General features: G+C 43.0%; 1 protein-coding gene across 10 annotated transcripts in view; it reads right to left on the minus strand.

Annotated features, from left to right (window-relative positions):
- RNF152 (ring finger protein 152) overlaps positions 1 to 24,212 on the minus strand; it is a 65,173-nt gene that overhangs the window by 5,729 nt on the left and 35,232 nt on the right. Inside the window, exon 1 of one of the 10 annotated variants that reach the window (XM_088676223.1) lies at positions 5,538 to 5,582. The exons of the other annotated variants lie outside the window; for them this stretch is intronic. The gene's annotated coding sequence lies outside the window, so the exon portion shown is untranslated. Of the gene's footprint in view, positions 1 to 5,537; positions 5,583 to 24,212 lie in introns of those variants that run through there. 10 annotated transcript variants of the gene reach the window in all.

Consider the following 24,212-nt stretch of genomic DNA (forward strand, 5'->3'; position numbering starts at 1 on the left):
ATACTTTTTAACATCTACATGCAGCCGCTGGGAGAGATCATCAGGGGGTTTGGGCTGGGTATTCATCAGTATGCGGATGATACCCAGCTCTACCTCTCTTTCAAATCGGTTGGAGGATGGATGGCGGCTAACAGATTGAGGTTGAATCCTGACAAGACAGAAGTACTGTTCGTGGGGGACAGGAGGCGGGCAGGTGTGGAGGATTCCCTGGTTCTGAATGGTGTAACTGTGCCCCTGAAGGACCAGGTGCGCAGCCTAGGAGTCATTTTGGACTCACAGCTGTCCATGGAGGCGCAGGTCAATTCTGTGTCCAGGGCAGCTGTCTATCAGCTCCATCTGTTATGCAGGCTGAGACCCTACCTGCCTGCAGACTGTCTAGCCAGAGTGGTGCATGCTCTAGTTATCTCCCGCTTGGACTACTGCAATGCGCTCTACGTGGGGCTACCTTTGAAGGTGACCCGGAAACTACAACTAATCCAGAATGCGGCAGCAAGACTGGTGACTGGGAGCAGCCGTCGAGACCACATCGACATTGGCTCCCAGTACGTTTCCGAGCACAATTCAAAGTGTTGGTGCTGACCTTTAAAGCCCTAAATGGCCTCGGTCCAGTATACCTGAAGGAGCGTCTCCACCTCCATCATTCTGCCCGGACACTGAGGTCCAGCACTGAGGGCCTTCTGGCGGTTCCCTCGTTGCGAGAAGCCAAGTTGCAGGGAACTAGGCAGAGGGCCTTCTCGGTGGTGGTGCCTGCCCTGTGGAACGCCCTCCCAACAGATGTCAAAGAGGAAAACAACTACCAGACTTTTAGAAGACATCTGAAGGCAGCCCTGTTCAGGGAGGCTTTTAATATTTATAGATTATTGTGTTTTATTTTTCTGTTGGAAGCCGCCCAGAGTGGCTGGGGAAGCCCGGCCAGATGGGCGGGGGTATAAATATATTATTATTATTATTATTATTATTATTATTATTATTATTATTATTATGACTACCCTTTCTGCAGCACAGCACAGCACAGCAAATGGATGAATATGCTAGAACTTGGTTCAAAGGGTGTTTTTTTATTGAACCTAAGAGTAAGTAAAGTAAAGTATCCCTGAACAGTTAAGTCCAGTCAAATTTGACTATGGGGTGTGATGCTCATCTCTGCTTTCAGGCCAAGGGAGCCAGTGTTTGTCCACAGACAGCTTTCCGGGTCAAGTGGCTCAAAGGGATACCGTGTTGGAAGCCATAGTGCACGGAAATGCCATTTACCTTCCCAGTGCAGTGCTACCTATTTATCTACTCATGCTGGTATGCTTTCAAACTGCTAGGTTGACAGGAGCTGGGGCAAAGAACAGGAGCTCACCCCATTGTGGGGATTCGAACAACTGACCTTACAATCAGAAAGCCCAAGAGGCTCCATTGTTTAGACCACAGCGCCATTTGCATCCCTAAGAAACACACTATAGAATCTGCTTTCCATACACAAGACTTAGAGCAAATTTTGCTTCAGTCTGTTTTATAAGGTGAATATATGTTGGATAGACTACTGTGTCCCAGTACAAATGCTTCTCCTCCGCTCTCTGTGTGTGATAGGATTAGACACTGAACACTAAATAACACTTTAAAGTTCCTCACTGAAAAGCCCAATGGCCGGCTGCCATCTTCACCTCTCCATAAGCTTCAGGCAGAGCAAGATGCTTCTTGACGAGAGAAGAACATTACAACGGGGCTCTGGTATCTGCACAAGCATCCTCCAGCATACCTTGATTCAAACTTAGCTTTGGCATGCAGGCCAGCTGGCAAAGAACCCACTTATCTGGTCACCTGCGGCAAGCAAAGATCACCTCTCGAGTCAGCTAGGCAGGGAAGCTTTTGTGTCATATTACGGGAAAACCTGGTTCACAAACGATTAACCACTGTCTGCCAGTTCTGAGCATGGCTTAGAGATTATTATTATTTTAAAAAAGGCCCCAGGTACACCATGATTATCCCCGACTGAGGTCTAATATGCACAAACAACTGGGTTTTTTTTTCTGGATTTACAACTTCACAGGGCTTCTGGGTGAGTGGATATCAGAAAGTTCCCACAAACAAAACTTTTTATGCTTGGAAAAAAGGAGAGAGGAGACTTCTTGGCATCCACAGACGTGACCTCCCCACACCTGGCAAGTGGAACAGTCTTACCATCTGAAGCGGCTCTTTGTTTAAAACCAGGCCCTCTGGAGGACATCCCACTTGTGGGCTTCCTAGAATTGCATGGCAGGCCGCCACGGATATGGCAAGCTGCGTTCAAAACAGTTCTGTGGAGTGTTGATATTTGGAAGAGAGCCTGCCTACTTCCCAGGAGCATTGTGGAGAGAACTAGGGTGGCAAGTAAAGGTAAAGGTAAAGGGACCCCTGACCATTAGGTCCAGTCGTGACCGACTCTGGGGTTGCGCGCTCACCTCGCATTATTGGCCGAGGGAGCCGGCGTACAGCTTCCAGATCATGTGACCAGCATGACAAAGCCGCTTCTGGAGAACCAGAGCAGCACACGGAAACGCCGTTTACCTTCCCGCTGTAGCGGTTCCTATTTATCTACTTGCATTTTGACGTGCTTTCGAACTGCTAGGTTGGCAGGAGCTGGGACCAAGCAACGGGAGCTCACCCCGTCACAGGGATTTGAACCACCAACCTTCTGATCAGCAAACCCTAGGATCAGTGGTTTAACCACAGCGCCACCTGGGTCCCCCCAGGGTGGCAAGTACTGTTGCTGAAATGGCTAGCTGTAAAATTAACCAATAAGCTGAAATTGGCATGGGGACAAATAGCAGAAGACGCCTTCACCCCGGTATGGCTCCCCTTGATCACATACACAGCCCAACAAGATAATGACAGAAATCCACCAACAGCATACGAATCAATATGGCTAACCTGATCCAAAACACCCATCCCTGGCATGAAAACAATAACAAAGACCACCACAGCCAACCACAAATGAACAACTACACCCTAGGCCAACCCCAACCTCCCTCACCACCAAAGGAACACAAATGAACAACAGAGAATCTGCACAAGTAAAGCTGACATGAAACCCTACATATATTAAGTAAAATAGAAACATCATCACCCGTCCCCACCCCCACCCATCCCCCTCCCTGTCCTCCTCTCTCCCCCTTTTCTTCCTAATGTCTCAACAAATGAAACTGATTTGTAAAAATGATACATGGAATAAATACAAGAGACATTGCACATACTGTACGTTTGAAAATCAAGAAATCTTTTTTAAAAAAAAGGCTAGCTGTACTTACAGTAGAGGCTCCAAGCCTTTTATCCAAGCCTCCAAGCCTGTTATCCGACAGTAAGCAGTTTTCATAACAAACAGGGCCTGTTCTTAGCGAAAGCCAGAGAGCACTTCTGAGTCCCTGTTCTAGCAGTAGGATGCAGGATGCTAGACTAAACGGGTCCTTGGTCTGACCAATCAGTGCCCTTCTAATTTTTCTATCAGAGCACCAAGTCAAGACAGTTCAGGCCTTTCTGAGGGCCAGCCTGCAACTGAAGAGATCTTTTCTCTTGGGACATGAAACCATCCAGTCGGTTTTAGCCATTAATTAGATTATATCCCATTGAACTGGATAAATTTTCCTTCAGTAACACCAGCACAACACACATACACGATGTCTACTCTGAGCCTTACAGATGAGATGAGTAATATATTCACAGTACAAGTAAAATCACGCCTGGCTCAGAGTCGCTGGATAGCCCTGGAGAAATCACCTTAAAAGAAAACTCTGCTTCTCCATTTCTATCAGCAGAATGGTCAGTCATGCACATTGATCCTAATAATCTGTGAACTGACCCTTCTCAGCTGAATTTTTCTCCCCATCAATTCCAATACTTTTAGTTCCAGAACCAATATACCAAAACCACCCTAGATAGTGAAGTGCTTAAACTAAGAATTAAACCATCTCTGTCTTTTTTTGGGGGGGGGGAGCTCAAAAGCTTATATTATCCCTGAGCTTCGAAGGCTACCCACCACGCTATGTCTTTTCCGTCCGTAACATTGGTTGCTAACATAATCACGACGAGTGCTGAAGTTGCAAACCTCGAACAAGCCTATGCATTTGTATGTATCATCGATGCTTCACCTTTACCAAGGAAGTTTCATTACGCAAACTCCCCAAACGCATTAAGCATCCTTAGAAACCATTACAGACTATGTATGATTTATGACAGCGTCTGTTGCCCTAAGGCTGCAGTAGCGAGGGGAGGGGAAGAGACATCGAGGAGGGAAGGTGCCATGCGTTCTCAACAGAGAAATTAATTGCCAGAATCACCCGCACTAAAATATAAACAGGATGCATCTGTTTGAAACTTTTCAAATTAACAGCAGGAGGAAAATGCTGTAAATTAAAATGTTGCCAACACTTCCACAAATGAGTTTGGAGCAGGAGCTTGGGTTTCATTTATTTTGAAACCGACAAAAGCTTTGCTGCTGCTTTCAGCTCTGAGAGGTTAACTGTTTGCTTTCTTCAAGTACTCTTTGCAAAGAAAATGACTGCCCTTGTTTAGATTTTCCAGTGGCCAACTGCCAACAGTATCTCAGCGGTATAGAAACACAAAATAATTTATTCCCCTGTGAGAAGGAATTACTACCAATACACAAAACAACAAGAAGACTTATTTTAGACATTTGGGGGGGGGGGTTGTTCGGATCCAACTCCCATCAGCCTCAACCAGCAGTACCAATGGTTAGAGGGGATCAGACCTACTGAAAACAGGCAAAGCTCTGGCAGCGCTGAGCTGAATCATGCGCTTGCCAAACACTGCTTGCATCATCTGAATCCCTCACCATCTGAAGAGAGATGGGTGGTAACTAGAGTCATAACCACATCTATGGAATGCCCTCCCATGTCAGAGGGTCATCTAATGTTAATTCTGGCACCAGGTAGAAACAGTTTCATTTGCCCAAGCTTTTAGAAGACAGAGGGGCCTTCTCGATAGTGGCGCCAGCCCTGTGGAACTCCCTCACATCAGATGTCAAGGAAATATACAACCATCTGACTTTTAGAAGACATCTGAAGGCAGCCCTGTTTAGGGAAGTTTTTAATGTATGATGTTTTATCATCATCATCATCATCATCAATTCTGTTGGGAGCCACCCAGAGTGGCTGGGGAACCCCAGCCAGATGGGCAGTGTATGAATGAATGTTGTTATTGTTATTGTTGTTATATCAATAATGGTGCAAAGGTTAGTTTTTTCCTCATCTGCTTTGCTAATATTTTGAGCTGAATTTTTATACCGCTGGCCTTCTCTTTTTTGTTTAAATATGATTTTATACCTTTCAGAACATTACTTTTTTTTTAATAAAAGAAGAAATGGGAGGGTACATTCTGTTCTCTTTATAGTTCTTTCCTTCACTTGGTTAATGAACAGAACAGAGAAAATCCCGCTGTGTTCCTTCTAATCTGACATCCACTTTTGGTATTCTCTCCATAAATACCAGCCCTAAAAGAGAGAGGTTTGAAAAAGAAAACTCATTTAAAATAAGCCACTTTACAAGCACATTTCTCACCAGTACAAATCACCGGATAACAGAGATGGAATTTTCTTGAAGTGGCCAACCTGTTATAGGAGAGAGAACAGCACAATTCTTGAGGCCAAAGTGATTTAAAAAAAACAAATCCAAATCTCCAAATGGAACACAATAATGGAGAAAATACTACCGGTAAGGCACTACCACTAGTAAAATGTCCCCCCCCCCCCTCAAAAAAAAGAGTGCCATTATATATGCTCACCTAAGGAAACAATGCCTTTTAAGATGAGTTTTAATTGTTTGCCACTCTGCTCAGTTTTCCTGTCTGTGAGCAAGGTTTGGTGAACTTGCTCTATCATATGCAAACATGATTTCCTGAGGAAGTGATTTGGTGTGTCGGGGAGTTGGCTGAAGAAAACTTAGCAGTGAGACTCAAGCTTTTTATGTTGAAGGAAACTGCTTGATTAAGCTGGCGACAAGCGACATTTTTTTATCCGTAAAAGCAGGAGCAAGGAGAAATCTGCATCATGCAGTTCACTAAATATTTACCTAAAAGTAGCGTGCTGACAGCGAAATAACCTCCCTGCTTTCCCCCTATTATTATTATTAAACACACTTTTGAGTCACCCACTTTTTACCTATGTTTGCTGTACATCAGAATTGGCAGGAGTTACTTTATTGCGCATGCTGGGTAAACCTCACTTATTTGAGCCATACAGAATCAATATCACTCTGCTTTTTAAACTTCATTGATGTTACTTTGCTTGACAATAGTTAACGAACTGCGCTGTAAGCATAAGCATTCAGCACACTGCAATGAGGAAAAAGCAATGATGCAAAAATTAAGGGAAAGCTGCAGAATATTATATTTCACAGAGAGGTAAAGCAGTTGAGAACTGACTCCTAGCTGATATGACAAAACAGAAATCCCGCTCCCAGCAACCAATGAGAATTGCTAAAGGATGAACATGTGAACATGGACAATAGGCATGCTCATTCAGACAGGATTGTGACACGTTTTGTTACAGAAGACAATTCAAGACCGAGAAACTCCAGTTTTTTATACTGAACAGGTCTCTGAAGTGCCCAAGGAACGGCCAGCCCTTTGCAGAATAAAAAGTTCAGGACATAAGTGAGCAACATTAATACTGATAGCTGGTGAAATCCAAGACAGTGTCAAAAGAACTTGCCAAGAGGTCAAGACTGGAGAGAGATGCATCAAACCAGGGACCCAAATTGCATCAATACTGGAAACAGAGGATCAAGCAAGCCAGGAAAGGTCAAATCCAGGGAGTCTCCTACAGGAGCCCGACAAGACTAGCAGATGGAGAAACCAGATAGGCTGTTGCTAGAGCAGTTAGCTGGAAAAGGAGAGAAAATAAGGGCCGTAGAAGAGTGAAAAGTTAAATTTGAAAGTTAAGTGCAAGGAGCAGTTTGTTGGGGAACAGCTTAGTTGTATAATCTTGCAACGGTACTATCCCAGTGTTACAGGAAAATCCTTGGGCTCACTTGGATTACTAAACAAAGGCACCAGCCAGGAATATAGGAGCAAAGATTTCCATCGTGTGTTATGTGGTGCTTTGAGGAGACATTGTGTGTGAACCAAGGGCAACCCTCCCCGCCCCCCCATCATTATAAAAATTCCCGTAACACCAGGAACAGTCTGTCTTATGTAAATCTAGGATCAAAATCAGGAAATAAAGATCAGAAGCAGAATAGGGCTGGGAACCAGGAGAAGAAGGGGCTTGTCTGCTACAAATGAGCTTCAGGGTTTGTTTGTTTCGCCATTCAAACTGTACACATCACATTCCAATGCAGTTGTTCATTTCTGTAGAAAAACCAATTACTTAATTCTATAGCTCTTAACATGTCAGCAACAGGGAAACCACCATTGTCAAGGCTAGTACATCGCTACCCATATAGTTTAGAATGAGTCATTTCCAGATCGGTTTATGAAGATGATGGAATATGCATAGATGGCTAGATTACCTGTGAGAATTAAAAAACAGAATGAGGAAAGTGTCCATTGAAGGATGGAACTATTTTGTGGAATTTTCTTTGGGGGGGGGGGAATATCGTGCTTATGTTAAAACGTATGCAGGATTTGAAGCAGAGCAGCCAATGAGAATTGGTAGTTCAATAATTTAGAATTAACGTATATAATGGGTAAAAATGTAAGTAGTATAGTGGCTTTATAAGCTATGAAAAGAACACCCTGAAAGGGTGGATGGGAAGTCAATGAATATGAGAGATATGTTTTGAGGGTTGTTTAAAAGAATTTGCAAAATTTGAAAAGTTAATATAATTTTTTAAAAAAAGAATGGGTCATTTCCAGATTTAAGGCCCATTTGCAGGCTATTTCCCCCAACCAACCCCCCAGCATGTGTTATCAAACCAGATTTGAACACTGGATTTTAGGGCAACAGGGTCTACATAGAAAATGAGAGAAGCGGATGTGGCTGAAAAGCACTTCTAAAGAGGTTTCTGTTTGAAATGCAGTAAATTTGCAACAACCAATCCTTCTAGTAGACCTGAAGGTGTTTTTCAAATGCCTTCTTTATTATTTCGAATAAATAAATATTAATAAATAGCTCCATCCAATGGAGTTTCTTCTCCTTGCCCGTTTGAGATATCACATCAAAAGCAAACTGCATCGCCATTTCCCTGTGAGTTTTATTTGATAAATATAAATCATCTTTGCATTTAACGTATAGTTGCTGGAGAGACTTAACAGGCTTATCAATCTCTCTTGCGCTCTGAAATAAGTTCAGGAAAGCCAGCTGCTCCCAAATTTCAAAGAGCAGGAAGTGAAGGCAGTAGCCTACCTAGATTGGGGTAAGGACCAGGGTCCACTATCCCACAGAGTCATAGCATCATGGAATTGTAGAGTTCAAAGGGATCCCAAGGGCCATCTAGTCCAGCCCCCTGAAATACAGGAATCCTGCTCACAGTTGTCCCTGGGTGGGCTCGAACCACCAACATTTTGGTTAACAGCACCAACCCACCGTGCCACACTTGGAAGGGCTAGGCCACAGGAGAGTCATTCCCAAAGGCAGCAAGTACAGGTTAGTGCTCTAATGTGCTCAATGACACATAGGAAACACATAAGGTGTGAATTATTACAGCTGTTGGTTATAGTCCAATTGGGGGGGGGGGAGCCAGCTAAGAATCCTTGCATAGGCCAACAGCTATTTCAGTGGAAACAGGGAGATAATATAGACAAGGTTCGAAGGAGGAGTCCATTTGCACTCCTTTTTTTGCAGCTACAAAGTCTCTCCATTTGTATTAAACCAAACAAGACTCCTCTGCCCACGGTTTGATGCATAACAGCATCCAGCCCATCAAACAAATGCAATCACAGACTGCAATGCTGAAAAGCAGGCCTCTGCTTCCGATAAGGTGTTTGTTGCTGCTGCTGAGAGACAGGTGCCTCCACTGCTTTGTCGTTTATTGAGGAGTTGGGTGATTGCAAACACTTTTGTCATTTGCAGCCGCGTAGATACAGTTCATATCCCAAGAGCCTCGCCTTTCAGAACAGAATCCAGAGTGGGAGAGGCATAACTGAGTGAGGGTCAGCTCGTGAAGTCAATTGGTGTTGACTGGAGACAAATAATAAAAAAAGCCTTCCTGAGCTCCCCAGTTTGGCAGTCCCATGTACTGTTTTTGCTGCAGATAAACCTACTGCTTACACACACTTTAAAGCCAAAAGCCTCTTTTCCTGAGGAACTCGACATAAAATTGCCACATAAATCTGCAGTCGTGTGACTGACAACTTATAACAGAGGTTCAGTGTGGGTGTGTTAGGGATTCCAATAACCCTCTCCTTTCTTTCCTACTTGAGAGTCAAGTTCGAACCAATAAATGGGTTATTCTACCCTATATTGTACATTTTTATCTTTTTTATGGGGGAAGGGAATGACTCTGTAAATTCCCTTTAGCCAGATTGTAAAAGATCGGCACACCAATTGTTACTGGTACTCCAGCGTATATATATATATATATTTGGTATTGAGGCGCAGGAATGCGGGAGCTCAAAAAGCACCTTTTCTGCAGAAAGGAAAACCTGCTGCTAATAAATCAATAGTGCTGTGTTAAGCAACAGTGTCAATGCATTTTTCATTCTTATTTTTAAACGGGTAAACACAGCCAAAACACTAAAAGCAGTGGCAGGAGGGGGAGGGAAAGCAGCGAAAGCAGAAACTCGGTATGTGTCGTGTACGGAACACATGCATCAAAAAAGAGACACGCTGGCGACAGAGACAAAAATGAGATGCTTAACTGCTGTGTAATAGGCAAAGAGCTTATGCAGAAAGCAGCCCAGGTTTTACGAGCTACTATGAATCTATGAAAGATTTCAAGGGGGAAACCTTCAAAATGGTCAATGAACATGGTCTTGTGGTTTGCAAAAGAGAGCCAGCAAGTATTCTCCACTGTATGTCAGAGTCTGGCAATCATTGATTATAGTTTACAAGTGGCATTTGTTATAAGAATTCTAAGGTCTCAAATATAGAATAAATATTCATAAATGCTCACATATCTAAATATATAAGCCACGTGTCTGAAATAGTACAGGAGAGCAATCCTGAAGCCATTTAGACTCTCCCAATGACCTCAAATATTCCTCTGCAGTAAGGGGAGGCAAATGGGGAAAGCCTTCCCATTGTCTTTTTGCTTACTAATCCTGTCTTTAGGGCATATTTGTGTATGAATAGGGTGAGCCTGTGACCTGGATTCAGGAACTAAAGTACCGGTATTAACCATCACAAGAGAATGGCCAGGCTACCCAGGTAATGCAATCAGAGACCATTCATTATCAGGTATCCTGGCAGACAGGATTTCTGCTGTAGACTATAATATACAGTATGTATGATGATTTTGGGGTGGTCTTTGGCTAAGGGAGTTGAGCAATGTCAAAAGTCTTTAAAGGTTCCTGCACACTTTTGTTCAGGGTCTCTCCCTCTTTGGAAGGAGGGGAGGGAACTCTGTTGAAACAGAAAAATAAGTATCTGCTTTGCTTTCCACTGGAACCTGCCTCCATCCATTCTTCTCTGACCGATCATGGACTTAGGGGACTCAGAGTCTCAAGGGGAGTTGGGCAGCAAAAGCCAAACCCCAATATTTACATTACATAACACAAGCAATGTAAATTCTTTAAAACTCTACCTTGAACTGTCCTGATTTACCTTTCAAGTTATTACATGGATTCTTCTATTATTGGTAGTACAGTATTGACAGGGCATTGGAAGGAACAACAATAACAGATGTTGATCAGGTTTGACCACTATGTAACATAAATGGAGTTACTATTGACCACATTTTAGAGGCAATTCACAGTGCAGATCACACAGTTTCCCAAATGCAATGGGACTGTCTGCTATAAGTAATTCCAATATGCTTTTACTTCCAAGAGGCACTGGTTTACTACCTTTCAATAGCTATGGCGATTAAACGATCTTCAAAATCACTTGGCACTAATACACTATTGCAATCTTTTAACACCAAGCACTGTCTAATGGCTCCCTATGTACACATCTAACCTGCACAGGCAGGAGGTATGCATAAATTTACTATCCATAACACCAGCAGGTTACAAAACAAGGATGCAAAAATCCACAATGTTGCTCAAACCTCTCTAAGCTGCATATATAGTTCTCTGACATAATGATATTCCTTTTCCAGGAACAATATGATCTCAATGTCCTCAATGCAAATAGCATTAAAGCATCGTGCATTGCATTCTTGATCTTTGCTGTCAAAAACTGCTTTCTAAAAACTTAAAAGAAACCGCAATCCCCAAATAACAATCTACTTATGGTATCAATACAATTACCTAAAATCAAAGGAACACAACAAGCAACTAGTCACCATTCTCCAATTCTGAATCCACTAAATTCTGGAAATGCTGACTTAATCGCCAATTGAATAGTGACTGTTCTTATCTCTCACACGCAGATGTCCTCTTCTGTTTCTGTAGGCAAAGATAACGGATTGATCGCATAGATTGAACTAAACGAGTAGACAAGATTTTATTTGGCTCTGGCTTTAGTTTTTGTGGCACATACAGTTTAAAAACAAACTCTAGCTTAATGTGAATGAGCTGTGTGCCCGTGCGTGCTGCTCAAAAATTCCTACAGGACATCTCCCTAGCTACTGCTGGACCACAGAAAAAAATAAGCTGGAGTCTAGCTTGTCATGTCATCCAAAACCCGGGCTTAAAAAGCTTGGATTCCACTAGGTTTGTTTGGAGAGAAGCAAGCCCCAAACCCAGCTTAGCTTTAAACTACAGTTTAATGTAGTGTGCAAACCAGAACATACCTGTCTTCTTTTTGGTACAGTGTAGCAAACTATGGGTTCAGACAAACCCAAATTAAGGCGAATGTGAGCTCTGAACAAAGTCTCTGGGTGTTTTGCAGCTCCTCAACCATATTAATCACCTTGGAGCAATTCAGCTTTCAGAGGTATTAAGTTGCCTTCTACAATCTAGACCAGGCACCCCCAAACTGCGGCCCTCCAGATGTTTTGGACTACAATTCCCATCTTCCCCAACCACTGGTCCTGTTAGCTAGGGATCATGGGAGTTGTAGGCCAAAACATCTGGAGGGCCGCAGTTTGGGGATGCCTGATCTAGACTAACTGTTTTCTCTAATGCTCAGAATGTCGTGTTTCCTGTAAAGGTGACGTTGCTAATAACCTCTTTTTATATGTATAGCCCATATCCATCCCTTTTAGGAATCACACTTTCAGGAAATTATCAAAAAGCTATTTTTTATTCCCAATTCATGCAGTTTAAATGGAAATTATTTGATGTCAAAGTTTTCATTCATGAGTATCTCACTATATGGCAACTATAAACCATACATTTAAATAGGTCCCTCTTCCCCCTCGGGAAATAAGAACTGTGTGTTCACACAACAAAACAAATGGGTTTTTGTAAACTCTGTGTGTGCTGGGGTGGGAAGTTATAAGTTTGTCTTGTGTGTCTTGTAAGCTGCACCTCCCCTCAACCTGTTGATACGATACAAAATTTAATACAAATTTAGGCAGATTGACATTTTAAAACAAGATGGATTAGTAGCTTTTGCATAATTATTTGTAATCCTGGAGAGTGAAGCATGTTTAAATGCATTGTTTTTGATAGGCATTGTTTTCGATGGCCTTAAAAACACTTAATCGTGCTGGATTTGAGAACTCCAGCATTATCAAAAATTCCTCATTATGGGCTCCTCATTTTTAGAAAGCTACTCTGTTACCAGCCCAAGTTCTTAATGCTTTTTAAAATAACTCTCTTAGTTGCTGGCGTTCTACATACAAGTTCCTTTCTCTTGCTACAGAGGTGGGCTGATGGAAAGCTCCTGCTTTCATTTGCATGGCAATAAAGTATCTTTAGAGGTGTCATTGAGAATCATTAGTTCTGCAAAAAGAATGAGCAACAGCCTCAGGGCAATATACAGTACAGTACAGTAGTAGTAGGAAATGGGCTATTGGTGCAGACCCAGAGCCACTGCAGTGTGCTTCTGCATGGAAACAGCAGGCAGTCTAAGTGGGAGGTGGCTTTTAGTTAGTTAGTTTAATTGGAGGCATTCAGAACAAAACATGGGTCGTTTGAAAGAGCCTACTAGAACTCACAAGAACTTGTCTTCTTGTCTGCAGAGTTAACAGTCCCCAGAAACACTCACACGCACCAGCACCCACTTCCTCTGAGTACAAACTTCCTCCACCTCTTGTAATAACAGTCTTTTCAAAATGCTGCATTTCTATAATTTATCATAACAAAATTGGGGAGGGAGGGGCCTAGAGACAGTAGTGTCAAGTAGCATAGGCTTCAAGATCATAAAGTATCTAGGTTCAGCTTCTACGGAGATGAAGCAGAAAAATTGACATGCACGCCCTCACAAAAAAAAAACCACCTCTAAGGCAGGCATGGCCAAAGTCCATTTCGGGGGCCTAATCCGGGCCCTTCGGCAGTTTATTTCCTGGGACAAAATCCTAGAAAAAAAACCTCAACAACTTCAATCCTAAAAAAGGTAATCAACTTTGGTTGGCCCTCTCGGCCCTTCACTTCATCAAATCTGGCCCTCTTTGAAAAAAGTTTGGACACCACTGCTAAGGGGCTGAATGTATGGGTGTGATTGTGCAAGTTTAGCATTTAAAAGGCTTCAGTAAGGAAGGCTGAGGGGTCTGGGCAGGAAGAAAGAGAAAGAGACAATTCATTCAAAAAGCTTTGTGGATGAGGTGCAAAATTTTGCATGTACAGTATATATAAAAGACACAGGACCGTATCCAACACAGCAGTTCCAGTAAAGCAGACTTGTAGCATGTAGCAGGTATTTTTCCTCCTTCTTCACCACTAGCCCCATCCCACCCCATCATCCTCAAAATCACAGTAGATTTTTTTGGTGGGGGGGAGAGAAAAGGAAGCCTCATTGCGCCAAAAGAACTATGGTTTGTATCTGATGAGCAGCCTTAGGTACAACCCATAGTGAAATAGCCTGAGGTACGGGTTGTGCCTCCATATAGTGACGGCTTATCAGTAGCAAATTAGGGGAGGAAACTGCCCATCGTTTGCATATTTGACATCAGGAATCTGAAGCAGAATTGGGAAGACATTTAATTGTTTTATTGTATTAATGCATGTTTGGAAGCATCCTTCCGTAAGATACCAGTCTTGGCCACAAGCTTTTATTTCTAGAGGATATTGTAGGAAGACCACTGCAATGAAGAGCTGCGACCTCTTTGGCCCAATGTACCGTCGAAAGAGCATGTGAAGTGGAAGCGGTGTAGAAATGTTTTTGGGCTAAAAGCATCAGGCTATACCAAGACGCGCCACCTCCCTCATTAATGCATTCTCTCCAGATCTCTTATTTATATAGTACAATCAATGAGCACATCAAAGTTACATGTTACAACCTAATTTCTAGCAAATGAGAAGTTGCACAGTAAGTCGCAGAAAATATAGTTGGTCAAAATGTTTGTGTGGATTTCTAGTCTCCATTACCAAGAACAAGTGAGACATGCACAATCAGAAGAGGATCTGTTACCCTCTCGCATCGTCCTGTCCTAGCCAATTTGCAAAAAGGTGATCTGCAGTCTCTGGGGAGTATTTCAGATACCGTACAAGTTACAGCATATTTTGACAACTGTGTTTGGCTTTTGCCCCAGTTGTATCTTGCCAGCTTGGAAGGAAAGTAATGATATACATTTGATGCGTGCTCCACAAGCAAATTACTTACTGAAGGATGGGGGGGGGGGGTTGATACGCTACATAGTGTCAAGAGACCAGGTTATATGATAATTCAGATGACATCTTCCAGAAAGTTTATACGATTTGGCATACCAAAGAATGCTGTTTACTAGTGATTTCGGCTATATTCCCATGCTAGTGTTAAGAGTTACTTAGCCCACAAATGGCAAACCTCAGAATTCTCATGGTCTGTTCTATTCTCCAGGCAGAGATCCAAGGGCCAGAAGTACATTTGCAGCACTAACTGAACTCCTTGTGAAGTCAGGCTCCATAATTAAGCTGGGTCAATTTTTCATCATGGTTCATACAAAATCTCAAAGCAACACACTTAAAGTATAGACTTTGCCACAATTTGAAATTTTCTTTTCAAGTAAAATTATTAGCAATCAGTATATCATACCTTGATTAAAGTTTGATAAGGTCACCAGACACCAAGTGAAATCACTTTAAAGGTAAAGGGACCCCTGACCATTAGGTCCAGTCGTGACCGACTCTGGGGTTGCGGCGCTCATCTCGTGTTATTGGCCGAGTGAGCCGGCATACAGCTTCCAGGTCATATGGCCAGCATGACAAAGCCACTTCTGGCAAACCAGAGCAGCACACGGAAACGCCGTTTGCCTCCCCGCTTGGAGCAGTACCTATTTATCTACTTGCACTTTGACATGCTTTCGAACTGCTAGGTTGGCAGGAGCTGGGACCGAGCAACAGAAGCTCACCCCATCGCAGGGATTCGAACCGCTGACCTTCTGATCAGCAAGCTCTAGGCTCTGTGGTTTAACCCACAGCACCACCTGCGTCCCAGCGTCCCAGCTAATCACTTTAGGTGGCCTCATTTGACCATCTCTTCCTTGGTAATCAGTTATGTTAGGCAGAATGCCATGAATTTGAGGAGGGTGCAACTCTTGCTCTTTGGGAATTCAATGCAGGATCAACCATAAAATCTGCTTACCACCTTCTCTCCAAGGTTTGCTTCTGTATTTAATAGAATACAGAATAGAAGTTGGAAGGGACCACAAGGGTCATCTAGTCCAAACCCCTGCAATGCAGGAATCTTTTGCCCAATGTGGGACTTGAACCCACGACCCTAAGATTTAAGAGTTTCATGCTTTAGCAAGGTAGCATCCAAACAGATATTACAAAGGCATGCAGGGTCTCCCATGCTTTCTCAGTGCAAGGAAATAAATACTGTGAAGAGCCACCGCCCCAATTATAACTTGTTTTGATTTACAGAAGGTAAAGCTCTATTTGTGGCATAAAAAGGTAAAGGGACCCCTGACCATTAGGTCCAGACGTGACCGACTCTGGGGTTGCGCGCTCATCTCGCATTATTGGCCGAGGGAGCTGGCGTATAGCTTCCAGGTCATGTGGCCAGCATGACAAAGCCGCTTCTGGCAAACCAGAGCAGCACATGGAAACGCCGTTTACCTTCCCGCTGTAGCGGTTCCTATTTATCTACTTGCATTTTGATGTGCTTTCGAACTGCTAGGTTGGCAGGAGCTGGGACCGCGCAACGGGAGCTCACCCCGTCACAGGGATTCGAACCGCCGACCTTCTGATCAGCAAGCCCTAGGCTCGGTGGTTTAACCACAGCGCCACCTGGGTCTTTGTATTTGTGGGATACAATATTGGTCAAAACTAACTAGAAGGGCCATCCACTTGGAGGTGCCATTAGCCTTCTACTTAAGAAGTTCTACATTTCCTCTCTCTTGACAGAGCTTTCACAAAAACACATTCAGCTTACCCATCGCCTACTGTAACAAGTAGACAAGATATGTGAATGGTCCTCTGTATTTTTCGCCTCCAGTCATTTTTCATTCGTTCAAATGTACTATAGATGGCCAATCAAGGATCTTCTATTATAGGCTCACAACAATCAATTAGGCACAAGGACCATATATTGGATAGTTTCAATGAAAGTAATGAATACCACCATATACCAGGGTTTCCCAAACCTGCAGCTGTTTTTGGACTACAATTCCCATCATCCATGAACACTGGTTCTGCTAGCTAGGGATGATGGGAGTTGTAGTCCCCCCCCAAAAAAGCTAGAGACCTAAGTTTGGGGAACCCTGACACAGACAGAGACAAAATATCCATGCAGAGAGGCAAGTGGATTTAATCCTAAAATGAAACCCTTTAACCAGCCTCCTTATATTCCAAGGCTGTTTACCTTTCTCGGAAAAGAGTTTTACAATGCAAGTGCTGCTAAAGTGCTGTTCCTTGTAACCATCCCTTTTTACTACAAAAGGAGCAAGTTTCCTGAGCAAGGCCTCCCACATAGCCTCAGGAACTGAGGTGGCTCAAACAGGAAACCTTTCAACACCTTTCAAGAGTCTGATTATTCTTTTCTATTTTTAACCCATTGTGCTGTAAAACTCTTCTTGAAACTTAAAAGTCCCAACCGAACTATCCATGAGGGGGAAAGGGGTCTCAGCACCGCCTTTAACAAACTACATTTCCCAGGATTCTTGGGGGGGGCGGGTAAACCATGACTGTTTAAAGTGGTTGTTGTTGTTGTTGTTTAGTCGTTTAGTCGTGTCCGACTCTTCGTGACCCCATGGACCATAGCACGCCAGGCACTCCTGTCTTGCACTGCCTCCCAGAGTTTGGTCAAACTCATGTTCGTAGCTTCGAGAACACTGTCCAACCATCTTGTCCTCTGTCGTCCCCTTCTCCTAGTGCCCTCAATCTTTCCCAACATCAGGGTCTTTTCCAAGGATTCTTCTCTTCTCATGAGGTGGCCAAAGTATTGGAGCCTCAGCTTCACGATCTGTCCTTCCAGGGAGCACTCAGGGCTGATTTCCTTAAGAATGGATAGGTTTGATCTTCTTGCAGTCCATGGGACTCTCAAGAGTCTCCTCCAGCACCATAATTCAAAAGCATCAATTCTTCGGCGATCAGCCTTCTTTATGGTCCAGCTCTCACTTCCATACATCACTACTGGGAAAACCATAGCTTTAACTATACGGACCTTTGTCGGCAAGGTGATGTCTCTGCTTTTTAAGATGCTGTCTAGGTTTGTCATTGCTTTTCTCCCAAGAAGCAGGCGTCTTTTAATTTCGTGACTGCTGTCACCATCTGCAGTGATCAAGGAGCCCAAGAAAGTAAAATCTCTCACTGCCTCCATTTCTTCCCCTTCTATTTGCCAGGAGGTGATGGGACCAGTGGCCATGATCTTGGTTTTTTTGATGTTGAGCTTCAGACCATATTTTGCGCTCTCCTCTTTCACCCTCATTAAAAGGTTCTTTAATTCCTCCTCGCTTTCTGCCATCAAGGTTGTGTCATCTGCATATCTGAGGTTGTTGATATTTCTTCCAGCAATCTTAATTCCGGGCTTGGGATTCATCTAGTCCAGCCTTTCGCATGATGAATTCTGCATATAAGTTAAATAAGCAGGGAGACAATATACAACCTTGTCGTACTCCTTTCCCAATTTTGAACCACTCAGTTGTTCCATATCCAGTTCTAACTGTAGCTTCTTGTCCCACATAGAGATTTCTCAGGAGACAGATGAGGTGATCAGGCACTCCCAAGTGGTATGATGATGCTTTAAATCAGGCATAGGCAAACTCGGCCCTCCAGATGTTTTGGGACTACAGCTCCCATCATCCCTAACCACTGGTCCCATTAGCTATAAATGTATATGGGGCATTAAGTCTCTGGAGCTTTTGCTACTGTCTTTTAGCATAAGGAGCAGGGCTTTTTTCAGCTGGAACTCTCCGGAACTCAGTTTGGGCACCTCTCAGATGGGTGCCGTTGCCATTATAGGAGAGCATGGTGAGTTCCGGCACCTCTTTTTCTAGAAAAATAGCACTGATCATGAGTAAATAGAACTATCTTGGAATGGCAGTTATTAAAAGATGTGAAGCATAAAGATACGTGATGCACAGATCTGTTCACTAATATGGAACTGATTTTTTTTTTAAAAAGATAAATTGCATAAAACCTTTTGTAACTAGCCAGTCTTCTAACAAGTATCATGAATGCAAAACTTCCATTAATGACCTACTCAGTGATTAAAATATCCACACTTGGATTACAGTAAACTCTCTTCGTTTTGGCAGGGGAAACATACACTTAGACAGAAGAGGTCCAGTGCCCTCATGGCCATATCTGTGGCAGAAACACTGTAGGCACAGTGGGGTCTCAAAACCCATGCTGTGTTCAAACAAACCCAAGTATGTCACAAGCAGCTGCAGATTTCAAGAGCAAGATTGCATCAATGCACAATGCTCAGAAGCATGTCATTTGCCTTCGCGTACTACTGGTTAAAAATATATTGGCAATGCACCCTGTCATTGGATTGATTTAAATCAAGGCACTTTGGATCAATGAGAAAAGAAGGCCAATTTAAAATCAAGTTTCCCATTGAGACTTCTTCATGTACTTGCTAAACAATGACAGTATACAACTAGAGCATTATTGACAGCAGGGTTTCTGGACTACAACTCCCATCATCACTAGCTAGAAGGCCCTGATTTACATTATTGTTAACATTCTTACAACCAGGCTGGCTGTGCAGCTCCTTCTTGCCTAGAGGGGGGAAATGTATTTAAAATACAGTCATACCTTGGATCTCAAACGACTTAGTTGCCTAACGTTTCGGCTCCCAAATGATCGAAAACCGGAAGTGAGTGTTCCGGTTTTCGAACTTTTTTTTGGAAGCCAAACATCCAGTGTGGCTTCCGCAGCTTTCAATTGGCTGCAGGAAGCTCCTGCAGCCAATCGGAAGCTGCACTTTGGTTTCTGAACGTTTTGGAAGTCAAACAGACTTCCAGAACAGATTCCATTTGACTTCCAAGGTACGACTGTATGCCCAAATGGGAGCTCCTTTTACAACCTGAACCCAGGACAGTTTATTTATTTACAAATTTTAATTCCCACACCTCTGACAAAGATTTATGTTCCCAGGGTGGCTAACAGAGGTGAATTATGCACACTTTTGCTGACAGTTTTCACTCCTTTCCAGTGTTGCTCCTTTCCACTTCACTCTGCCTTGGCCCAGCACCACCCTTGCAAAACTAAAGCCACAAACAAAAATGAAATGCTCGTGACTGATAGGCAGAAGTAAAGTCTGATAGTTACTGTGCAGACCAGAGCACTTTATTCTCATTAGATGTAAATGAAATTCCTGCGTCGGCAGGTAGAGTACAAACATCCCTACCTGAGAAATGATCAAATTCTCCATTTACACTGAAATGTATCTTTTAACTCAATGCATCTTGTAGGCATTGGCTCAATTTAGAAATTAGTTGCAGGGCTAATAAGATTATACCCAGATTATTTAATATTAATTTAGTTAAGCCAATACAGAATCATAGATCGTAGAACTGTAGAGTTGGAAGGGACCACAAGGGTCATCTAGTGCAATGCAGGAATCTTTTTGCCCAACGTGGGGCTCAAACCCACGACCCTGAGATTAAGAGTCTCCTGCTCTACCAACTGAGCTATCCCAGGGACAGATTTTGTTTCAGGCAGCTGGTGCCAACCCAGCAGTCACCTGTACTCCACTCAGCTGCCTCCCACATCCCCCCAAAAGAGGACTGACTTCTCACTTAGAGAGAAAGCCTGACTAGCACCATCGGTAACACATACGCATCCTGTGGCAGAGAAAAGGGAGAGCAATTTCACCGCAAACCACATCAAGGTTATCATCACCCAAGGTGTCACAAGGCAGCGGGAGTTCTGCCACTCACTTTGGGTGCTTTCAGTTGCTTGCTCGGCTAGAGGTTTCGGCACCAACAGCGATTATGCCGTGCTCTGCCATTTGTTAGGAGTGAGCAAGAGGCTCTAAAGTGAGCAATGAATGTTTCTGATTCCTGAACAAAATATAGGCAAACAAAATATAGGCAAACATTCCTGAATGTTTGCCTATATCACAGTAAGGAAGCGTCCTAAACAAGCTTGCAACCAGGAACATTGAGGGTCAGCAACCTCCAAATCACAAGCTCTCTTACCATCATAAAAACCTTTCCAGACCTTTTGTACCAATCACTCGTCTCCCAGAACCAGAAGAGGTATGAAGAGGGTGGAGCAAATGCAGTCAAAGAAGTCTCAGATTGCTTGGGAAGGACCTTGGGGAGGAGGAGACTTAGGGAACTGTGGGAAGGCAAAGACCTATAGTCCCCACAACTGTCTCAATGGGACAAGATCAACAGGAAGACTTGTTGTGCTCATTAGGCCTGGTCTCCTGAGCTGTCTTGTTTCTCTGAATAAAGAGTTAACTTCACTGAAGTTGTATGAGTTAATGCTGACCTCATCCTGGCACCCGCTCCTGACAGCAGGTAGTATACAAGCTGTATAATCTTTCCCTACTGTTATAGGAAGCAACTGCATAAACACTGGCAAAAAAAATTGAGCCTGCCAAATGTGCTATCATCAGTTTTAGCCTAACCTAAGTCAAAATAATCCTCTCTTTTTTGGCACACTGCCTTCTCCATCTGTCAAACTAGGAAACCGTGGGTTGCATTCAATTAACTTTTACTCAGGTTAGGACCTATCAAAATTCACAATGTTAGGTCCATTCATTTAAATGGGCTGACTCTGAGTAAAAATGGAATACAACCCTGTATTAAAAAAAAACACTTTCCATGACAACTGTGATGGTGTGGCACAATCACCCTGCCCAGTCAACAGAGGAAACCAGTTGTTGGGTTGCCGCCAGAGAACTCAGGAATCAAAGTTGCTCAGGAACAGACACACCAGGCTGAGTCTTCTTCCATCAATAATTATTCAGTTTCACTAGATCTGAAAAAGGACCAAAATAGTCTCTGGACAGGAACACTGGATGCAATAGGGTCTTTAAATTCTAACAACAGGGCAGATAAAGACCAGAAAATTGACGGTAGGAGGTTGCAGCACTAATAGGTTTGGGCATCTGTCACAGTTTCAGTTTAGAGAAAGTTTATTTTTTAAATGGCCCATGCAATGCATTTTCTAGCTGCATGGAAAATTAAGTATTTGTCTACATTACTAGAAGTAAGAAACTAAAGCCAAATAGTTGCAGGGAGTGTTGGCAACTGGAAGGTAAAGACTGGATCTAACATAGCATGTTCCCAAGGACTTGGATTTGGCAGGATGCTCAGAGCCTTCACCTTGCATAATGTGGAAGAGGAGGCAAAAAAAGAAGTTTTGTTTTATTTACAATTTCAGAATACCCCAGAAAAAAAGGAAAATGTGGTTTTGGGCATGCTCCTTCACCTCTTGTTGCATGGGAATAAGTATGCATAATAAGGCACATTAGAACATGCTAAGAAATTGCCTCCCTTCAAAATGCTAATGCAGAGCAATGCATCCTCACCTGCACTTTCCTCTCTACCCGATGCATGGTAGAGCCACTGAAAGAATACGGGATACAAATTAAAAACGGGCTCTATTAGGTTTCCACTTCCCTCTGCAGTTTTATAATCCTCCCATCCATCAAATTTGAAAGAGTATTAATACTGACACTGGCTGATCCCCGCTTCATCTGCTGAGCTAGCTTTTTCTGAAGTTCACTGCCACAGTCTTTCAGGATCCAGAATAGTTTCTGAAAAGTCCCGGCTCAAATTTTTATTTGTGATTCTCCAAGGCGGATAGTCTGTCTCTGCAATGGTATCATGAGAACAGACGCACAAGACGCAGAGCGCAGGTTGTAAGAGAATTCTGACGCTTAGCGGCAAGTGTGGATTTGAATTTTTATTGAGATCAGAGCTTGACCCTCCCGCCACTCAGCCCAAATCACAATTCGTGGTCCGTAATAAGGTCAAAGGGAATGTCAGAACTTTTCTAGGATACCATTTGTGCATCAAGGACATTGTAGGAAAGCTGTCTGTGGACAAACGCCGGTTCCCTCAGCCTGAAAGCGAGATGAGTGCTGCAACCCCATAGTCAAATTTGACTGGACTTAACCGTCCAGGTATCCTTTACCTTACTCATAAGTAAGTCCTACTAAGGTCAACAGGCTCACCCAACTAAGAGTCGGACACAACTAAATGACTAAACAACAACAACAACAAGCTTGTTAATGTTTTAAAAATGTGACCTGTAGGTTTGCTGTGATTCTCACATTTTATACAATAAATCCTGGACAGTTCTTGATGGACAGATACTTGACTTACTTTACCTGTTACTGTGTAGGGTTTTACAATGGAAGCTTTAATTAGGTGATCAACTAAAGCTTTCTTTGTTTAATTAAGGAGGGCTGAGTGTTAAAGAGCACACTTGCGTATTTTATGATGCTGTTTGAGTTCTAGTGAATTACTCTAATGTGGAATGTAAAGGATCATTATTATTACTGTATCACTATATTTTTTTCCATGTAACAATTACGGGTGGCTTTTGCTTAATACGTTCCAAGTTTCCACACTCCTCTTCTGCATCAAAAAGCCATCTACAAAAAAATGCTTCAGCAATATGCAAATCCATTTAATCAGGTAATTTATCGCTAATCAACCGAGGAAATTGAGACAGATGATTTAAATAAGCTTTAGCTTATTACCGTGGTATTGTCCTTAGAAAATTACAACTTGCCTAAAGCTATCCCTTCAGCATACTTCTGACCATGTTATTACAGTGTTTTGTTTTTAATCAAGGTCATTTCAACAGCAGACAGGAGATTTCCAAAGGGCTCGAACTTTGTCAAACTAACAGTGCAATCCTATGTTTCCACTTAAAAGCAACTATCGCTGGGTTCAAGAGGACTTAACTCTCAGGTAAGCTGGTATTAGATTTCAGCCTAAAAGTCTTCTTTCTTGGGGGGGGGGCATCGATCACCAAAGCCCCAGCATTAGATTTTAGCACCAGTCTGTGTTTACACACCAGTGTCTTCTGCAGAGAACTTTATAGCAACAGACTGTGTTTACATCCCACTCCCCTGCAGGGAGTTCTTACAATAGCTATCAGCAACTGAAAGCCTCTGGGATAACACCCACCCCCAGAGAGTCACCAGCTGACTTTCCAGTGTTGCCAGCCTTAGGAAGCACCATAACAACAGCACCAAGCAGGTGGAAGGCCTGGCGGACTTTCCCCCAAGGAATCCTTGCCCCTTCCCCTTCTAGCCCAGGGCTAAAACCAATCCGAATTGTATGTAAGCCAAGCTGCTGTGGACTCCTTGGACTGCAGGAAGACTAGAGCTAGTCCCGTGGTTCTCTCGCTTTTTTTCTCTGGGCCACACTTTCCGAATAAAAATTCGTTCACACCCCACCAACTTTTTTTATTGATAAGAAATGGGTTGGAAAACAAAAAAAGATGCAACTGGCAGTGCTTGATTTACAACATAGAACACAACTAGGATATGATTGCGGGGCATCCAGATGGTCTAAAACAATCCCACTACATAACAACATGAAGCGTTCCCCAAATATAATACTGGTTGTCCTTGAATCTTCCTGCCACATTTGCCATCCTCTCCTGCCACACCCTTTGGGGACCACTAAACTAGTCAAAGAGATTAAGCTTTCATTGCATTTTCTGAATTGAGAGTTTTGTCTTAT

The sequence above is a fragment of the Zootoca vivipara genome, chromosome 8 (genome assembly GCF_965207765.1).
Source record: "Zootoca vivipara chromosome 8, rZooViv2.hap1.1, whole genome shotgun sequence".
NCBI classification, from domain to species: Eukaryota; Metazoa; Chordata; class Lepidosauria; order Squamata; family Lacertidae; genus Zootoca; species Zootoca vivipara.